Genomic DNA, 20,498 nt, shown 5'->3' with positions numbered 1-20,498 from the left:
ATACAATTATTGCAACGCAGCATACAAAAAGATCTTAGAGAGAATTATATCATCACTTGTTAGAATTCCTATGCAGTATTATGATTATTCTGGTGCCAAAAAAATAAATCTATAACCACAGAATGTTTAACAATGCAAGTAGTAATAGAATCATTTATAAGAAATTATATGTAATATTAGATCATCACTTATTCCTGTAATACTATGACTACTTTTTTAAAAATTTAACATACATTTATTGTAACGCAGCATACAAAAAGATCTTAGAGGGAATTATATCATCACTTGTTAGAATTCCTATGCAGTATTATGATTATTCTGGTGCCAAAAAATAAATCTATAGCCACATAATGTTTAACAATACGAGTAGAAGTAGAATAATTTATAACCATACAAACAGAGATGTCTTTTTTTAAGGGTTTTTATCTCCACTTTTGTGCTCAAAATAGACTATGGTGCAGAATTTTAACCCTACTACTCTAAATTTCAAGAGAATCTCAAAATAACGTTGATGCCGAAGCAAAAAGTTTGATTTTAATTAAAAAAGAATCGAAATTTACCTCTAGCACTGGTCGTTCAACATGTCAGGACTCGAACCACGCTTCTTATCCAGTACGTTGATAGAAAGGAGTAACATCTCATAACACAGAGGATTTTTGATGAAGTGCTAACATCTTGGTTTCCTTTGGATGGTAGTCGACTTGTATCAGAATTCTGGAGGAAGTACGCATGCTTAGATACTTCGGAAAACATTTAAGTGTAACACGAACTCTTCTCGTTCTTAATGGTACTTTCTGCTTTAGTCTTCTTATCATGAAATCGAAAATTGTATTTTATGTTTTAGAATTAGATTTAGCATAGCTGCGTTTACGTTCGTTAAATAAATTAGTTTATCTTTGTTACTCTTGATAAATAAATTAGCTTAGTTTCAAAAATACCATCTGAAGCTATCTTTCGGAGGTAGGCTTTAGAACCTAGGGTTAATATAGCTTGTAACTAGAGATGTGTACTCGAGCCTAGATTCATGATACAAACAGACATTACGCAAACTTAGAAATTCTTCGTATATACCTGACCTAGATTCTAATTAATTCTGTTCTTGGAATCATTTTGTAAGAAATAAGAGTATCGCAATCTCAATACAAGAACTAGTCATTAAAATGTGCGAAATCTTGACAGATTGTTACATAAACTTATGAAAAATACGTTATTGACGAATAAATAGTTTTTAAAAAAAATCTGTTGCATTTATCACTATAAAGACGGAAAATTCGCATATACCTACACCGAAGAGCCATTACATTATGACCACTCTCCATCTATAAGAATGGGCTCGCCCAGGTTTTCACGGTTTCTCGCCCAGGAATAATGTTTTCATAGGGAACATTAGGGGGGCCCATAATCCTCATAGAACAATCCCTGACGTCTGTAAGCTACTTGAACGTAGTTGCAAGCCAGGTTCACCCATTCATGACAACAGTTTTTCCAGCGGGGGAGGGTGTTTACCAACAGGATAATGCACCATGTCATAAGGGTCGAATCGTCGAGGAACATTCCAGCGACTTTCAAGTCATGTCTTGGCCCCCAAATTCACCTGACCTTAATCAAATAGAGCATTTGTGGTCCTACTTGGAAAACCAAATTCGTGCTCTCACGCTACCCCCTCGCAATGTGAGGGAATTGCAGGACCAGTTGGTGAGCGCTTGGTACCAGATACCTCAGACTACCTAATCAGCACCTTGTGGAATCAATGCCACTGCGTGTGCTAGCAGTTTTGAGTGCTAAAGGTGGTCCTACATGTTATTAGCAGGGTGGTCGTAATGCAATGGCTCTTCGGTGTATATTGCCGAAAAGAAGTCAAAATGATTGGCTAGTGAATGAGTAAATAAATTTGCTTAAAATTAATTTCCAACATTTTTTATATTATTTACAGTTATATAACAAGTTATTAGTAGATATTAACAATAAAAAAATATATGTTGTACAAAAAGTCACAAAATTCTAAGAAATCGTGTCATTATATTCATCATTGTTTTTCTAATTGAAATCAAAAGCAGTCAAAATGACTTCCTTAGGCAATCTAGTGTTAAATTAGTTTTAAATCATGCACGAACTTTTTCAGTTAACCAATTCATTAAACAACGCTAATTCATTAAACAAAAAGTGGTTTATTTATTTATTACTACACATATATGAAAAAGCTTGTGTACTTATTAAAAAGATAGCTTAAAAGCATTCGCCGACAGTTTCTTAATAAGAGAAAGAATCACGAAGATACATCTGGAAGTACAGGGGGTTTCGAATCCGCTACTGCAAGATTTAAAACTTTTGACAGGTAGGCGAAATCGCTCGCCCAGAGCAGAACCTCACATACACACACAAGGAAAATGATCTATGAAAAACACCTACATGGAAAAAGTGTTTGAACATATCGCTGGTTCAAAACTAAAACGACACTTCTGCATTCACTTCTCATTGAAATAACATGAGAAGTGAGTGCAGAAGTGTCGTTTAGTTTTGAACCAGCGATATTTGTTTATAACAAGTGGATACTTTTTTGTGCTTATAGCCACTTCAGCTCTAAAATAGCGCTCTACTTTTGAAAGTAAGGGGATATTTCCATATCGTGATCTGTCGCGCCAACTGCAATCGCCAAGGTGCCAAATAGATTGTAAAATTGCAGTTTTAACTTGATGTAGTACAAAAGCATGTAATCCGTGGATGGCAACGAGTTATAACTTTCGAGTTGGTCTCTTTTTGTGATGTTTTTATAAGGTTCTCGTGGGCCACTGCATGGAAGTTGCCAAGACTTATCGATTATTCTACCACAGATCATGATACGGAAATCTCCCCGTAAGTACTATACTTTTTTGCTTTCGAAATATAAATAGTTATAATAACAGTGATATATCTCAGTATGCAGAACTCTCTTGTATCTGCAGAATTCAAGTGATGAAACACTTGCACTTACTTTAAAAAAAAGACGTTTAGCACAAATTGGTGAAAGGTTTTATTTCGATATTACAGTAAGACGACTAGGTACTTAAAAATACACCAATACATCAAAATTCTATCTCAATCCTTGAAAAATATTAGCTTCAGAAAATATGCATTAATTTTTTTCAATTTATTTCTCGTATTATTAGAAATCTTTTTATAATGTNAGTGTTAAAAGCGATGAACTAGATCATTTATTTTTCTGGAATTTGAAAACGATAATAGGGTTTTTACGTTATACTATGGCCACTTTTGTGCTCAAAATAGACTATGGTACAGAATTTAAACCTTACTACTCTAAATTCTCGCCGAAACAAAAAGTCTGACTTTAATTAAAAAAGAATCGAAATTTACCTTTAGCCCTTTTTCTCAACATGTCATGACTCGAACCACGCTGCTAATCCAGTACGTTGATAGAAAGGAGTAACATCTCATCCCCCCGACAGAGGATTTTTTGATGAAGTGCTAACTTCTTGGTTTCCTATGGATGGTAGTCAACTTGCAACAGAATTCTGGAGGAAGTACGCATACTTAGATACTTCGGCAGAAATTTAAGTGTTACACGAACTCGCCTCGTTTTTAATGCTGCTTTATGTTTTAGTCTTATTATCATGAAATCGAAAATTGTATTTTATGTTTTAGAATTAGAACAGCTATGTTTAGCTAGAACAGCTAGAATTAGCATAGCTATGTTTACACTCGTTAAATAAATTAGTTTATCTTTGTTACTCTCGATAAATAAATTAGCTCAGTTTCAAAAATACCATCTGAAGCTATCTTTCGGAGGTAGGCATTAGAACCCAGAGTAAATATAGCTTGTAACTAAAGATGTGTACTCGAGCCTATTTATTTCTACACGTATGTGAAAAAAGTTGCGTGTTTACTAAAAAGATAGTTTAAAAGCATTTGCCGACAGTTTCCTAATAAGAGAAGGAATCACAAAGATACATCTAGGGATCTGAGGGTTTCGAAATCGCTACTCCAAGCTCTAAAAGTTTTGACAGGTTGGCGAAATCTCTCGCCCAGAGCAGACCCTCACATACACACAGGAAAAATTATCTATGAAAAACACCTATATGGAAAAAGTGTTTAGACATATTTGTTTATAACAAGTGGATACTTTTTTGTGTTTACAGCCACTTCAGCTCTAAAATAGCACTATACGTTTGAAAGTAAGGGGATATTTCCGTATCGTGATCTGTCGCGCCAACTACAATAGCCAAGGTGCCAAATAGGTTTTAAAATTGCAATTTTAACTTTATGTAGTACAAAAGCATGTAGTCCGTGGATGGCTACGAGTTATAACTTTTGAGTTGGTCTCTTTTTGTGATGTTTTTATAAGATTCTCGTGGGCCACTGCCTGGAAGTTGCCAAGACTTATCGATTATTCTACCACAGATCACGATACGGAAATCTCCCCGTAAGTACTATACTTTTTTGCTTTCAAAGTATAAATAGTTATAATAACAGTGATATATCACAGTATACAGAACTCTCTTGTATCTTCAGAATTCAATTGATGAAACACTTGCACTTACTTTTAAAAAGACGTTTAACACAAATAGGTGAAGAGTTTTATTTCAATATTACAGTAAGACGACTAGGTACTATAAAATATGCCAATGCATCAAAATTCTATCTCATTTCTTGAAAAATATTAGCTTCAGAAAATATGCATTAATTTTTTTCAATTTATTTCTCCTATTATTAGAAATCTTTTTATAATGTATAATGTATGGTATTCACTTCGGAAATTATCCGTATTCACTGATTTGAACACTTTTCTTCTAAGCCATTATCGATGGAACATTACAGCTTCGAAATAAATACTTTATACCTAAGAAAGTAAATAAAAAAGCTCTCCCCTAACATTTAACTAATCCGGCCATAAATAACAACGACTTTAAAATGGAAGGAATTCTGAAAAAAAAAATCTCCCTCCTCCGATTTTTAACCTTGAAATAAATTAACGGCATTCTATTTCACTTCATTAATCGTTGCAACTTTAAGACACATTTGAAGAGGGGGAGAGTTTTTAATGTTGCCACTCCATTATGCATTAATCTCGGAAATGGATTTTATAAAATGACAGCCAAGAGTCGTTTGGTATTTATTATTCGTCCCATGTATCGTTTGCATCGATTTCAGATTTTAATGATCGTGGATATTATTTGTGATAGAATCGTTTGAAATGCTGCCAATGGTGCTTGAAGGATTAATAATGTGCTTTTTTGTGTTTGTTAAATCGTTAGGAGAAAATAAATTCATATTCTTTAAAAAGGGAAGAGTATATTAGTAAACTTTAATTTGTAATTATAACTTTCTTTTATGTTTAAAAATTACTGCTAAAGATTTTAGTGAAATTGTTTTATAAAAAGTGACAAAAAAGATCTTATAAAATAAAAATAATTGACTGATTTATTATTGAGTAATTAAAAACAGTAGGGTAATTGGCTTTGAAACGAAAAAGAAAAGATAACTTTGCCACTAATCAACTGATTTTTTTATGTTGGTGGTTATTGGCTTATAGAACTAAATAAGGTGGTTAATTTGATTTTTTAAATTTTTTTTTTAAGAATTCTCCATGCAATAAGTATTAAGTACAATTGGGTATACTATAGCCTACGTCACAGGTTGTATTATTCCTACTAAATTTAACCCATGAACGGCATTTTCTGCGAGCCTAACTTCAAGCCACAAATAAACAAACGAAGTGTTTGATCGTTTAAATAGCTGCTCGCCAGATTTTCCAGCATTATAAAGAAAAAAAAATGATATTCGATTTTTGATAAATAATTGATTTATGTGGATAGTGGCATTTATGTGGATAGTGGCATAGAATTTAGCATTGCGTCATGGTAAATGTTATTCCTACTAAGTGGAAGTAGTTGTGTTTTTTTTTATATTATTCCCAATTATAAAGAATTTGATTATTTAAAGAAGGAGATATTTTTATACTCATTTACTTATAATCTGTAAAGTTAACTTAGATTTCAAGCTCTTTTATTGCTTTTAAGAAGAAATAAAAGAAAAAATAATAAAAATTAGTAATTAAAATAAAAATTTCCTAACCTAATGAAACTATGTAAATTCTTTAAGAAACAAAAAAAATTTTAAAAAATATAACTTTTTTTTATAGCAAATAGTAAGCCTTTGCATTATAGAATTTGCTATAGCAAATTTTTTCAACACAAACGAAATGGCATCCTTAGCTTTATTTGTGTTGATAATATACTTTTAAGAATTTATCCATATTTTTTTAATCTCCGCCAGTCTAACAATTAACACAAAAATAATTTAGACTCTTTCAACAAAGCTCCGTATCAACCTCATACCGAACTGCATCGGAAAAATAATATTTATTTCATTCGAGTTTATCATTTTATCATATTCCTTTTTTAAGGGCTAGTGTTGACTGCTAAAAGCGATGAACTAGATCATTTATTTTTCTGGAATTTGAAAACGATAATAAATTACGAAACGATGGGTGATCTAGTTGAGCCTTCGTTACTGTTGTATTTTTTAAGTGATCTAGTTACGCCACTGATGTTTTTCAGTTTTTGATTTGTTCTTGAGTATGATGTTTATTATTTGGTTGAACTGTTATATATGTTTAAGATTATTAAAAAGCTGTTAAGTTTTTTACGTTAGTATTGGTAGTTTTTTCAAATAGAGTTGTGTTTTAATTATGTTCTAGTTCGTGGTTTAATATTTCAGTTGTGTTTTTAATCAGTTTCAGTTAGTGTTTTATTATTGACCAGTATTTTCTTTTTATATTGTTGGCCAAATTTTAACTGAACATGCACAGCTCCTAACAAATCCCCAACTTATTTAGAGGGATGCGTTTCTTTACGTAGGGACAACTATGAATTAAAAACTAAAACAGAATAGCCCATTTCTTTGTAACTGGCTAAAACCACGAAAACCTTACGTTTAGCCCGACGGAAAGGAGATTCTAACCTAAGATCCGTGTACCATTGAGGATAATTTATGTTAGCACTGCGATCGGTACAAGCCGGGAGCAGAATTCATACCTACCAGCCGAAACTGGGATTCGAACCAGGGTAACCACATTGGGAGGCGAACGCTCTATCTCCTGAGCCACCGCAGCTCAAGAAAAAGATTTGAGTTGTTGAAAATTTGAAATACTAATCTTTATGGCTGCTTGAAGTCCATCTAGTTTCAGGCCAATAGGCTGCATGACTAGAAAGTAAATGAGAGATGCTGACCGCACTACCAACTATAGTCTGTGTAGGTAATCGTGAACCGGGTTCGAATCCCAGTCGATATGAATTCCGCATGCGGCTTGCTCTGACCGCAGTGCTGACATGAAATATCCTTGTTGCAGGCTAACCATGGGAGGTTCTCGTGGTCTTCCTCTCCATGTAACGCGAATGCGGCCTAGTTCCATCAAAAAGTCCTCCACGAAGGCAAATTTCTCTCAATACTTGATCCAAGAGTTCCCTTGTCTTCTGGATGGGGCTCAAAATTACAAGGCTACGGAGTTGAACATTAGTAATCGTAAACCCAAAATAGGGTCTGCTGTTCAATGACGGTTATAAAAAAAAGTCCCTGAAAGTTACTTATTTATTGAAGTCGTTAATAAGTGAAAAATTAATCGTAATTATTAACTTAATTTAGTAATGTGAATATGACAGCCATTATCAACATTGAAGTTTGTTAATTTAGTAATAAGTTTACGTCCTTTCGTGAATTGGGGCATGTTTCTCAATCTTAAAAGCGGTAGAACTAACAGCTTTTGCTTCTTCATTCAAGCATTCTTTTCTGGGAAAGTAATCAAGTTTAATTCTTCAACCTCTAGTTGTTGGTTTCAGCCCAGCCCACTTTACGAATTACTAAATGCACTTTTTGTTGTTGCCATTTTGTCCAAACACAAACTGCGATGTTTGCGTCTCGCTATTGTCGTTACTTTGTCTCTGCTGTACCCAATCGCTTGAATTAACACCGACCTGAAAAGAAAGCTTTTAAAAGATGGGAAGAATGCAAAGTAAAAATTTTTTCGTCTTTAGTCAAGAGTTTTACATCGCCAAGGATCATTAAAGAATTTTTTTTTTTGGAGAAAATTCTTTCAAGGTGTTTTCTTTTTAAGTCAAAAGCTCTTGAAAGAATTAAATAGTAACTTTAATTCTCTAACGATGGTGTGTTGAATTCAAAATACTGGAGACAGTTTTAAAATCTTTGAAGCATAACTTAATGCTTCGAATAGTTATTTTTCTAACTTTTTATGATTTTTTTGAAATTTTTATTCCATGAGGGTAAATGATAAAGAGCTCTGTTTAAAAAGAATCATTTTATCTTAAAATAATATTTTTATTACTTAAGCTTTGACAAATACAATCCAAAAAAAAGTTTAAAAACCGTTTCTAGACATTTTAATCAAAGATAAGACACTTGAATAAAGTTCTATAAATGTAAAATTTACTGAAATTTGAAATGTGCTTTCGGTCTTAATTATTTAATGATTTAAATTATATTGTAAGGTAACGCGTATTACAATCTCATTGCTACTTTGACGTTGATTCTCAGGTATAATATATTGGGAAAAAAAAACAGGATGTTTTTGGATGTGCTTGTGGCTGCTACAGAACATTGATTTTCAGAGAAGAAAACGCTTTAAATGAGAAATAAACTTGCTTAAAAAAAGAATCTTAAATTTATCAACGAACCTGTATTTTAGTCCGACTCTTGTGACTTGTGTCATTCTATTTTACTTTTAATAGTTCACTGGAAGAGATTAAACCTAAAATATCTGAAATAGCAATGAAACTTTCGGTAATTTACGAATTTAATACCATCTAGTACTAATAACAAGTTGTTTTGAGGCATGCGTCCAACACCTCCTAGAAAGAACAGGCCTCAGCACGGGTTACCATAAATATCCCTTAGTAGTCCAAACGTAATGACATATTTTGTATTTTCAATCACTGCGCAGCTTAGTACCCCAAACGTAACGACATTTTTCTTATTTTTCGTCTACTGCGCAGTTAACTTCGTCACATCGGATTACTAAATTGATCTGTGCTGAGGCCTTTCTACTTCTAGGTGGTGTTGATGCGTCATATATATTAATTGCAAGCAATAAATACTGCATTACAAATTGTGTGACAAAACGATGTAAACTAATCTAAGGACAGAGTTGTCCTCTGTTTTGTCCATTTAGAACTAATATTAACCTTTTTAAAATGATTGTAAACCAGTTACTTTACTTTTAACCATTTTGCCTGCATTTCAATCTAGTTATTTCAATATTCCCCAGATTTTAGGTGTATGTAGCCAAAACATGGCTCTTGCATTGAAATTGTAAGCCAATTAACTTATTTTTAGGCGTAGTATAGCCAAATTATGACTCTTGTGCCAGGAATTCATACCCGTCACTCACTCTTTGTTTTATTTTATTACCGTTGTTGAACAGTCGACCCAATTTTTGGGACAATCCAGAAGATAAGGGAACTGCTGGATCAAGTATTGGGAGAAATTTGCCTTCTTGGAGAACTTTTTCATCGAACTAACCCACATTTGCGTTACATGGAGAGGAAAATAGCTGAAATTTTCCACTGTTAGCCCGATGACCAGGGCTCTTTAACCAACGATTCGTCTACCACTGAGGATATCAGTACTGTGGTTGGTGCTCGCCGGATGCAGAATTCGTATTGATCAACCATCGCTGGGATTCGAACCTGGTTCCCCTCATTGGAAGGTGAATGCTCTATCCCGTGAGCCCTCACGGCTGTCGTTTTTTTTATAACCATCGTTGAACAGTCGATCCAATTTTTGGGTTTATGATTACTAATATTCAACTCCGTAGCCTTGTAATTTTGAACCCAATTCAGAAGACAAGGGAACTCTTGGATCGAGTATGGGGAGAAATTTGCCTCCACTGAGGACATTTTGATGGAACTTACCCTCATTTGCGTTACACGGAGAGGAAGACCACGAAAACCTCCCACGGTTAGCCTAACGGCAAGGAGACTTTAACCCATGATCCGTCTACCACTGAGGATATTTCACGTCAGCACAGTGGTTATCGACTGGGATTCGAACCCGGTTTCATCTTTTTGTTTTACCATAACACTTGGTTTAAGACATTGCTCCAATTTAAGACATTGAGAACGTATTTCTCAAGTTTAGCACTGTAACTTTTCCGACGCCAAACCAAACTATACATTTTTCAAACCAGCAATCAATAATATTCATTGCTATATTATGTTACAATCAATACTATTTTTAAAGCAAGAAAAAAATTATTTCATAAAAGGTTAATGATAAAAAAAAATAGAAGAAACTAATCTTTTTCTGTATCAATTTCGTCCACACGGATATAAATTAAAAAAAAGAAGAGTCCGCAGAGAAATGAGGCTTTTAAAAGCTGTCTCGTTCATAAACTCCCTAATGACAATGTCCCCAAAAGGGCAGATTGTTCTAACAAAAGCCAAATAGATTTGGTAACAAAGAGGACATCAGTGGGAGGACTAAATTAGACTAAGATTAAGTCTTTAATTAAACGTCACTTATACTCTCTCTTATTCTAATGACGCCTCATAATTTGTGAGTAGCCACAAGGCTCCTGTCCCCTTTATTTGAAGCCCCAGAGGTTTTCCTTTCAAGTGGGGATACAATTCAAAGATTTGACAGAAGCAATTATGCAATGTCACTGGGGTTTGAAGAAGAGTTTGGTGTTTGGTGGAGTATTTCAAGGGTTTTTTGATATAACAAATAATTATATTTTTTCTGCGTGATGGCGTTTTTTACATTTACATAAAGTTTGAAAAAATTGCGAGATAGCAATGTCGTTTAAATTGTACGAGTCTCTATGTAAATTTGAATGGAGATTGGAGAATACAGTAATTTGTTTTAGAATGCGTAAAATAAAACTCAAAAATAGTCTACTTTCCCATCCAGATTCTTCAGTGTTTGATCATACTACTGAAAAAGTGATTAATAATTCAAATTGATAAAAAGTGTCAATCTTATCAGGAGGATGGCTTTTTTTTATACAAATAAGGGTATTTCATTTTCCCTGCATTTTTTAGTTGTTTCATTTTGTTTTCAGTACCATATATTCTGAGTACTTTTTAGAGAAAAAGGAAATAATTTTTTTTCTGAATTTCCGAAAATGTTCACTTTTAGTACTTTCTGCTTCTGCAACAATACTTCTACTTACTTAATAATACTAGAAGAAAGCTGACACTGATCTCTCAATAATGTATAGTTTGTCTACGGTACGAACTCCCCCCCACAAAGTCTGAGGCTGCCTACTGCTATGGAAACAAGAATAGCGCATTTCAGAGAGGATATAGTGTGGCTTTCAGGAGAACTCCCCAAGACACCCGTCTCGCGTCGTGGCAGGTACTATGGTTACGAGGAAAGGTCACTTTGAATAGGGGTGTGGGGCGAATAGTTTTGTCTTAATTTCGACTCAGGTTGTCGTGAATAAACCAATCGACACATTCTTTTCTCCATTTCACCTCCATTAGAAATGTGCTCTCGCTTTTTACCATAGTAGCAGACAGCCCTAGACTTAAAGTCTGGAGGAGTTCTCAAAGCCGCACTATAGCTTCTCTTCACTCTAGGGCTAACACAATAGACCAAAGAGAAATATTCCCTTTCTCTGGCCGGCCCGAACCAAAAGCAGTTCTAAACAATGACCCCACACTCCTACTTGAAATAGTTATACCTCGTTACCATAGTCACCGCCACGGGTTCAGACGAATGGCTAGGGGAGTTCTTACTTTAGACAAACTATAACTAGAACCACTTTCTTAAAAATAATGTTGCATTCTTCTCTTCTGTCATCTTGTTCACTTGTATCTATGATGGCTTTACATAATCAAAGTTTAATAGACTGACTCGTCTTCATTTGTTGTATAAGCCTTTAAAAGCAATCATTCAAAATTTTACTTAATATTGTAATCACTTGCGCAGATTTTAATCAGCATGGTCTTATTATTTTTGGTAGCTCTGTTCTGTGTATAATAGATTCGTCGCATGAAATTCATCATTCAACATTTTTGAGTATTATGCGCTATTGGTATTTTATATTGTCTTATCGCATCTACAGTTTCAACTGATTTTATTCATTTTTGAATGCCCACATTTTGTTATGTACCATTTCATCAACTTCATGTATTTTATTAAAAGAACTTTGCATCGTACATTTTACTTTTTAATTTATTTTAAAACCAATTATTAATTCCTGCACTTTGTACCATCAAACCCTTCATTCAATTCTGAAGTCAAGGTTTAAATTTTTACTCGTGGTAGTCCATAACGTACAAGTAAAAAGGCATTTCTATTCAAAATTCATTTTCATATTCTTACTATATATTAAACTTTTACGACCTGGAAAACAATTCACCAGTTAAAAATTTTCACGCGAACTATTTATTTGTTTTAAAGCAAATATTTTTCACGCTACGAATAGACTTCCTTGACATATGATAAATGGTAAACGGTCCTAGGAATAAAATACTATCCTAAAATAATAGTTTTCGAATTTATCCACAGCTTTTTTTCCTCCTTTAGAATCAAAACAAAAGAATAAATTCGGTTCAAAATTTATTTTCACTTTTTCACTTCGAAACTTATCGATAAATCCCCTGCGTGTCAGTTTCGTGAAATAGCAACAAAATGTATGGCATTTCAAGACATTCTAGGACCTCTGGGTGAATAAATAACACTTTCTGCCCTACAAACAGCTCAAGATTCGAATTGCTAAGGTGTCCATATTTCACATCAAAACTCCTGCTTTTTTTCTCTCCATAAAATATCTAAAAAAAGGTTTTGCTTAGTCAAATTACATGATATATTAAATTGGCAACTAAGTTCCGGCCATTTTTTTTAATTTTTAAGTTTAAAGATGGAAGCATTCCATTTTTTTCTGGCAGTTAGATACCAGAGCAAAAATTCGTTTAACCATTCTTCTTTAAACTCAAATTGACGACTAGAACGAAGTATGTTTTTGAGGTCAAAATTTTCCGATTTTAAATTTGCCATACGAGCAATTCATTTCGCCAACATCCTCTTTATACTTATTACAAATGCCTTGGGCAGTTTTTGCGATCTTAGAGTCTTGTTAAAAGCCAAAAAAGTGAGGGTATCAAAATATTTCCCGACTTCATTCAAAATTAAATGATCCGACAACCGAACCGAAAACCAAAACATAGATTTAAGTGCAACAAAAAAAATCCCCTTTCGAATGATATAAAATATAGTTCAAAAACTTTTAAAAACATGCGGATTGCTAAAATTTGAAAAAATAGGAGGCAACTTAATTGCCAATCTGATAGTTATCAGTTATATTTAGTTTTATGATAGTCCTAGACAAATTAACGATTTCCCTTTTGATTCTTCTGCGTATATTTATTCAAAGAACGAATTCATAAGGTGACCTAGTAACTTATATATCTATATAAAACAATAACTGTTCAGTCTTTATAGTTTAACAGTTTCTTTTAGATTGTTTACAAAAAGTAATAGATTGTCAAATTAAAGGTAAACTAGGCTAGCGTTTGTTACAAATGTCTAAGATGCCTAAATGTGTGTTACAATAATGCAGCATTAGTTATACGGCATACACTCAACTCTAAATCAAATTCCTTCTCATCTTGCAATTAAGTCCGGAGTAATAGGATAATCATCAGCAGATGTCTCACATTTCAAACGAAATGCAAGTTGAACAGAAATTAATGAAGAAGAAATATGCAGAGAAGTATGCACTTTTAGAAATATGCAGATTTTAAAACGCTTTACGATTAGAAACAGTCATTTTGCGTTAACAACAAATCTCTACTCACATAGACTCTTATCTACTATTGTGAGTAGAATTTTACTTTGAGTGAGTGTCATTGGTGCACATAGTGCTTATTAAAAAAATACCGTACTTTCTATTCTATGATTAATTGTAAATGGTTTAAATGATACTGTTTACATAAACCGTTGAAGCTATGACATTTAAGGAACACTTCGTAATTTGTTTGCTTTGTGGCTATATTATTTTATTCATTTATTTAGAGACAGGCATTTTTGTCTAGCCCTGTTTGATTATGTTAGTTTGAACTTTTAGTATTATGTTTTTTCCCTTCTAGCTTGGCTAAAACGATAGTCTAAGGTTTATTTTCAGCATGTTCTATTTGGATAGTATGCCACTTAATCACAAATTTAATTTAATTTTAGCTCAATAAAGCGTCTTTCGAGACTTGCAACTTTATATTTAGTACAATCAGACCCTTTTTGCATTCATTACAAAATTCTTCAGCTTAATAAAAAATGAAGCATTAGTTTCTTTTGAAAGTAAATATCAGTCTTATGAATTGCAAATATTAGCGATTTTTCCGCATTTTCTTAGCTTTATTAATCTTTATTCACAACATTCATTGTACGTAACCCCAAAGTAACTAATGTTATTTAAGATTAGCTTAATATAATTGATATATGAGCCGACAAATCAAGGGCACCAAGTCTCTACAGTATCGAAAACTTTGCAATAACTAAAGTATGAAAACGAACTTGCGTTACACCCCTTTTATATCATGCTGGATCCTAAAAAATGGTCATGTAGTATGTATTTTAAAACCGTTTGTCTGGCAAAACATGCCTAACTTTTAACCTTGTGCCATTAAAACCTACTTTCAATTCATTCCTAAGAAGTGCTCCTGGCTTCAAGAAATTTTACATTGTGTAGACCCTTACCTTACTGCAGATTGATCAAACGATGGAATATTCAAGGAAGTTTGTGGCAAAGGGTGATGCAGGAGAATACGTGAAACCCCATGATGTTTGTAATAAAAACCTATGCCGTCTATGGCCTACTTTAGATCAATCAAACGACGGAATCTTCAAGGAAGTTTTTCGTAAAATGTGATGCACGATGATAAGTAAAATCCTCTGACGTTTATAACAAGAACATATGCTGGCGCAGATTAGCTAACTCTATTTTCTTCTGCCACTCAGTCCAAACTATTTTAATTAAACATTTATGTCTGTTCTTGTGAATAGAAAAAAATAATGTAAAATTAATAGTAACACATGCTTAAAGGAAATATAAATCAAAAAGTTTAAAATTGATTAGGGTATTTTCGAACTTCTGAAAAGCTAACCGCCGAACGTTTTACCTCGAATTTTTCTATTTTTCTGCCCCTTTTCCATCAGACTTTCAATTTATGGATGTGAAATAAAACATACAAAAACTTTTTGAGCAAATGCATTTAAAATCCGTGCAACTGTTAGAGTCCGCAAAAGTTAGGAAAATTCAATACCATTTTAAATCACGAGCTCAGAAAATTCGAACGTAACATTTCCCCTTACTGTGGAAAACAGCAAATGCAAAAATAAAGATGGAGGTAAAATGAAAAAGATATTTTATCGGGAGAAAGACACAAAACCCCTGACACTAGCGAACCTCCCTACTTTTAATGTTCCAGCAAGCTCAAAAAGTTTCCGAAGTCACAGCTGGCAACAACTTCCCCCCTCACTGTTACCATTTTCTCCTGCTTCAGTGTAGAGGAAAATTTTTGTATCTCGGTAACACGCTAGAAGTAATATCGGTCGGGTGTATATTAAATTATCAGTGTAGCAGCTGACATCTTTTTTCCCTCTAGCGACGATTTTGTTTCGAAAAGCAACCAAGGTCGTTCATGTTTCTCACCTAATGATCAATTTCAAAATGTTGATTAATTTAGCACCATCGATATTGGCAAGAATAATTACGGCAATAGATTAATTAATTAACGTTTTTCTTTAGTCAATGCTACACATATTCAAATGAATCTGGTTTACTTCTAACTTTTGCGTTTAATTTAAGTTACAGGTAATTCCGAAGATCCTTCAGGTGGAATTGTATACAGTACCTTCTAAAATTCGACCGCTGATGCGCTAGTCATTGAATTTACATCCAAACCGATGTTAGTTCAAGTTTGTTAATAAGTTTACCAGCATACTTTGCTTACTGAAAAAGAAAGGAAATTTTTCACGTGCTTGGCAGTCAATCAGGATTATACAGATGTTTGTAAATTTGACCAACAAGTTCAGGAGGTTGAATACTTACCATGGAATATGGGGTCGTCAATCACGTTGAATGCATGAAAATCGCTAAATGCCCATGCAGGTATCAACTTCAGGCTGAAAAACAAATACGGATGATGTTACAAAAATATATTTTATTGATTACTTCTAACGTTGTTCAAAGTGATGCCCTTTGACATCATTGCATAGTACACAACGACGTAAAAACGCTTGCCGATGATACTCGAAGATGCTGGGTGTATTTTCGATTGTTACTGAAGAGATGACTATATCATTTTACCTGTATGCGTTTTTTGATATTTTTTATCCTCTCCAATAAGGTTCTCTTCCCCTCATTTTATGGACAGTATTCATTCTATTGATGCCTTTTATCCTCTCTCAAAACTCGTCTTTCAAATTTTGAAGCATATTATATAATCCTTTGACCATCCAGCACGTAGATAACGTCGTTCCTATTTGTCAGCTATCTATGATTTCAAGTCCCGCAGTGGACTGATCGTTAAGACACGGTTCCTATCAGATCACCGAAGTCAAGCATCACTGGCTGCGGTCAGTGTGCAGGTGGGTGACCACTTGGATCAGTCTGCGTAGGGACCGAGGGTGTACGCTATTGGTCCTCGTTAAACTGTTCCACCGTAACGTGCTAGACTTCGCGTACAGGTCGTCGGGCTACTGAAGCGGGGGTGCCATCCCCTTCGATGAGGATCAAAATTGTGATGGCGTGTCTTCGGATCATCCTCAGGGATGTTTCCCTGACCGTCGCCAATAGCCCATTGTGCAGCTCTAGCCCGACGTAAATGAACTACAACAACAACAACAATCTATGATTTCAAACATTCTATCACTGTCCGACTCGGGCGTGAAATTACTACGCACCAGCTCGCCTTTTGCTAAAAAATAGTTAAGGATGGCATGCAAGCTTCATTTTTGAAATTAAACTACATGCGTTTTGATTATTGTGACTCAGTAAAATGAAGTGTCGAAGAATTTTGATATCAAGCGAGGGCGTTTTTCAGCAAGAAATGTTGGATCATCCCCCCCGCCCGCTTTTCAAGTCCGAAACCGCAACTTTTGTAAGCATTGAAACCTTTAAATGACCTTATTTTGATTTAATATTATTATTGCTATATATATGTTTTGATTTTTAAGTTCCTACTTTCTTTTATGGTTGTAATCACCAAAAAGTTCGTGATACTACATTTTTTTAAAACATTTTAAAAATTGTTTAGATTTTTCTCGATTATTTATGAGATGAGTTTTAGGGCACCTTGAATCTTTAAAACTGATATCTCATGCTCTGCTCTGGGTGTAATATTCCCGGGCGGTTTACTTTCTTTAGGGTTTACTTTCACTAGGAGTCATGACCCCGGAGTACCCTAGTGTTCTGTTTTTTCGTTTTCCTCTCCATTTACTTTTACTTTCTCCTTTCCTTCCCCCCTTGTTGTGTTTGCCGAATTTACTGGTGAGAGTTTTTCGTCTGTGTTCGATAACCACCCAGTTGTATTGAAGGGAAGAGACCGCCCAAGCGTACGCCGTGCTTGGAGATCCGTGCCCCTGGAAAAGGGAATCCTGGTACTTGAGGGGTTTCCTGGTAGTCCAATACACTGCTTTGACCCGTGCTTCAGGTTAACTGAAGGTGCATTTTGGTCAGTATGCATTAACCGACGTCATGGATGTCATCTGTTAGCTAGGGTCAAGTCAACACCTCCTAGAAAGAACAGGCCTCAGCACGGGTTACCTTAAATATCCTTTAGTAGTCCAAACGTAATGACATATTTTGTATTTTCAACCACTGCGCAGCTTAGTACCCTTAACGTAATGACATATTTCTTATTTTTCGTCTACTACGCAGTTAGCATCGTCACATCGGACTACTAAATTGATCCGTGCGGAGGCCTTTCTACTTCTAGGAGGTGTTGGTCAAGTTCGGGGTCACTTACCGGGCTCCTTATTAAGGGTGGAGACTGCTGCAGGGGTGACTCGCGAGCGTATAGCTATAGATAAGCATCGTTGTTCAGTAACGGAAAGGGGGCAGCATCAACCTGTTGGAATCGGACTCCATCGTGTGCTGGTAGTGGAATGAAATTTTCTATGGCAGGAAATAGCAAGGTGTTTAATTCCGCACACCGAAGCAAAAAGAGTGGAACAACCCCTTTACCATTCCATTATACTCGATACTAAATTAAACTAACGAATCCTGAAGTGCCAAATACGTCATTTACAAAAGTCTCTCCCGTCTTGGAACTTATTTCCGTGTTAGGAGAAGTAGCCTCGTTAGAAAAGCTACTCTACGGTAAAATGTTTATACAAATCATATCACAATACCAAACCACCTTTTTTAAAACGTGCATAACTATATGCTTATTTGCAGTTGTTGCTACACCTCATAAATCACTCAACACCTGTTAAGGTATTATTTCACAGGCAGAATTTCTCAATGATTAAGAAGAAATGAATTTTTTTTTGTCGTATGTCTGTTTAGGCAGTGGGGGTGCGATTGCTCCTGTTTTTCAGTGGCGCCATCTATGGCCAGTTTAAGAAGAAATGATCATAAAAGAATCAAAATGTCACTCTTGTTCGTTACATAGTGATTCGCAGGAATGGAAAACAATCATGTTCTGATAACGCAAGTGCAGTATATGGCATTGTTTCCTCTTTTAACTTAAGTCGCTTGGATGCAGTGCATTATACAGCCTTGAGTATGTGTAGCAGCACTTCTCACTTCACCTGTTGAAAGCCTTAATGCTGTCTGTCATCAACTACCTATAGACCTACGTCGCATGCAGCCATCCTTGATGTTTTACTTTCACGTCATGAGAATTGACTCTAAAAAATTAGGATATTCTCAATAAATTCGCCTTTTAAGGTAAAAATGGTTTTCGAAAATCTAATAATGAAATTGTGTTTCGAAAATTATTAAAAATTGCTTCACCAGCAAATCAATTGTTAATTTAAGACAAATATTAGAATAAAACAGCATGCATGAAATAAAAAATGTAGCAATAGTTTATTCAAAAATTTGAAAGAAGGAGAACTGCATATTCAATAACACTAAGTGTATATATTTTTTAAAAAAATATTCCTGGAGTACACAAAGAATCTTTCGAAAAATTCTGAATAGTCTTGTTTTCCTCTAAACGTCCAAGTTTTTCCACATTTAAGAAACGTAAAAGAAGCGACAAAGAAGTATAAAAGAAGATTTTTTTGAAGATATAAATTTTTTTTCAGTCTGTTATTTTGAGAAATGATTTCGCCTCGCTTATCTTTAAAATTCCTCAAGGACCTCCTCTGCCATTCATATGTCTTTTCGTCGACTGAAGACGTTTGAAAACGTTTTCATACTTTCGCTCTCCAATGGAATGTTTTTTTGTTCTATTTTTCAAGATAGGGACATACATAAATACATATTTCGACCATTCTTCTATGAAAGTGCTTATAAGTAAAAACAAAACAAGTCACGTATAGCACTGCAATTGATAATTTAATCTTAATATTTTGAAAACATTCGAGAATTTACTGCATTTAGTCAATTTAATGGACAGACTTTTTCTTTCACGTTTTTGATACAAAAACCAAAAATGGTTATACCACGTCATTAATTCGATTGAAAAAACTGGTAATGCATTTTAAATTTCATGCCACAAATAATTCGCATTTTTAATAAGCATATTTTGATTTTAAGCAGCGACAAATTGATTTACCGTTTGACGCAGAATTTGTATTAATCATATTTTTCATAATTTTTTAATTATTTTGTATCAGTTTAGGTCAAAATAAGGGAAAAAACATTTTGATAATTTAAGGTTATGAAATACAGCTATAAACAGTGGTGTCTTTTTTTTGCGTAAAAGGTAAAATCTTCTAAATACAGCTCACTTTAAAAAAAGATTTTTTCTTCAAATTTGCACTTATTTGCAGTTATTTAGATCTAGGAGAAAGATTTGTTCATCATTGAAATTATTATTTTAAATTTCTCATTATTTCAAAAATGCTTTCTTTAACAAATGTTTTTATTTTTGAAATTGTTTTCGCATGTACTTTGCAAGGTTTGTCATACTGTCTTCTGCTTTTGTTAAGCCTAACATGTCGGTGAAAACCGAGAGACTCAGACAGCAAAGGATGACAAACTTGTTTCGGAATCACAATGACTAGTTAATCGCCTCCCTTTATCGCCAAATTATGAAACGGTAAAAGTGGTTAAGAGTAGATAGAGAAATGTAATGTCAACGGTGCTTAGTAAATCAGCTATTAATTTATTTTTAAAAATAAAAATAGCATTTTATGGGCGAAAGTTTCGAGATTCATGCCATATAAGTTTACATTCTTTAGGCAACCTTTACTAACCATCTTGCTTTTTTTTGCATCCTTATTTTATGGTTTTGCATCAGCCTTCTGTCATAAAATATTTAACTTTATAAGTGCTTAATAATATAATTGCTAATATAATTGCTTAATATAAT

This window comes from Parasteatoda tepidariorum, chromosome 3 (assembly GCF_043381705.1).
Source record: "Parasteatoda tepidariorum isolate YZ-2023 chromosome 3, CAS_Ptep_4.0, whole genome shotgun sequence".
Lineage (NCBI taxonomy): Eukaryota > Metazoa > Arthropoda > Arachnida > Araneae > Theridiidae > Parasteatoda > Parasteatoda tepidariorum.
This window is presented reverse-complemented; position numbering follows the sequence as displayed.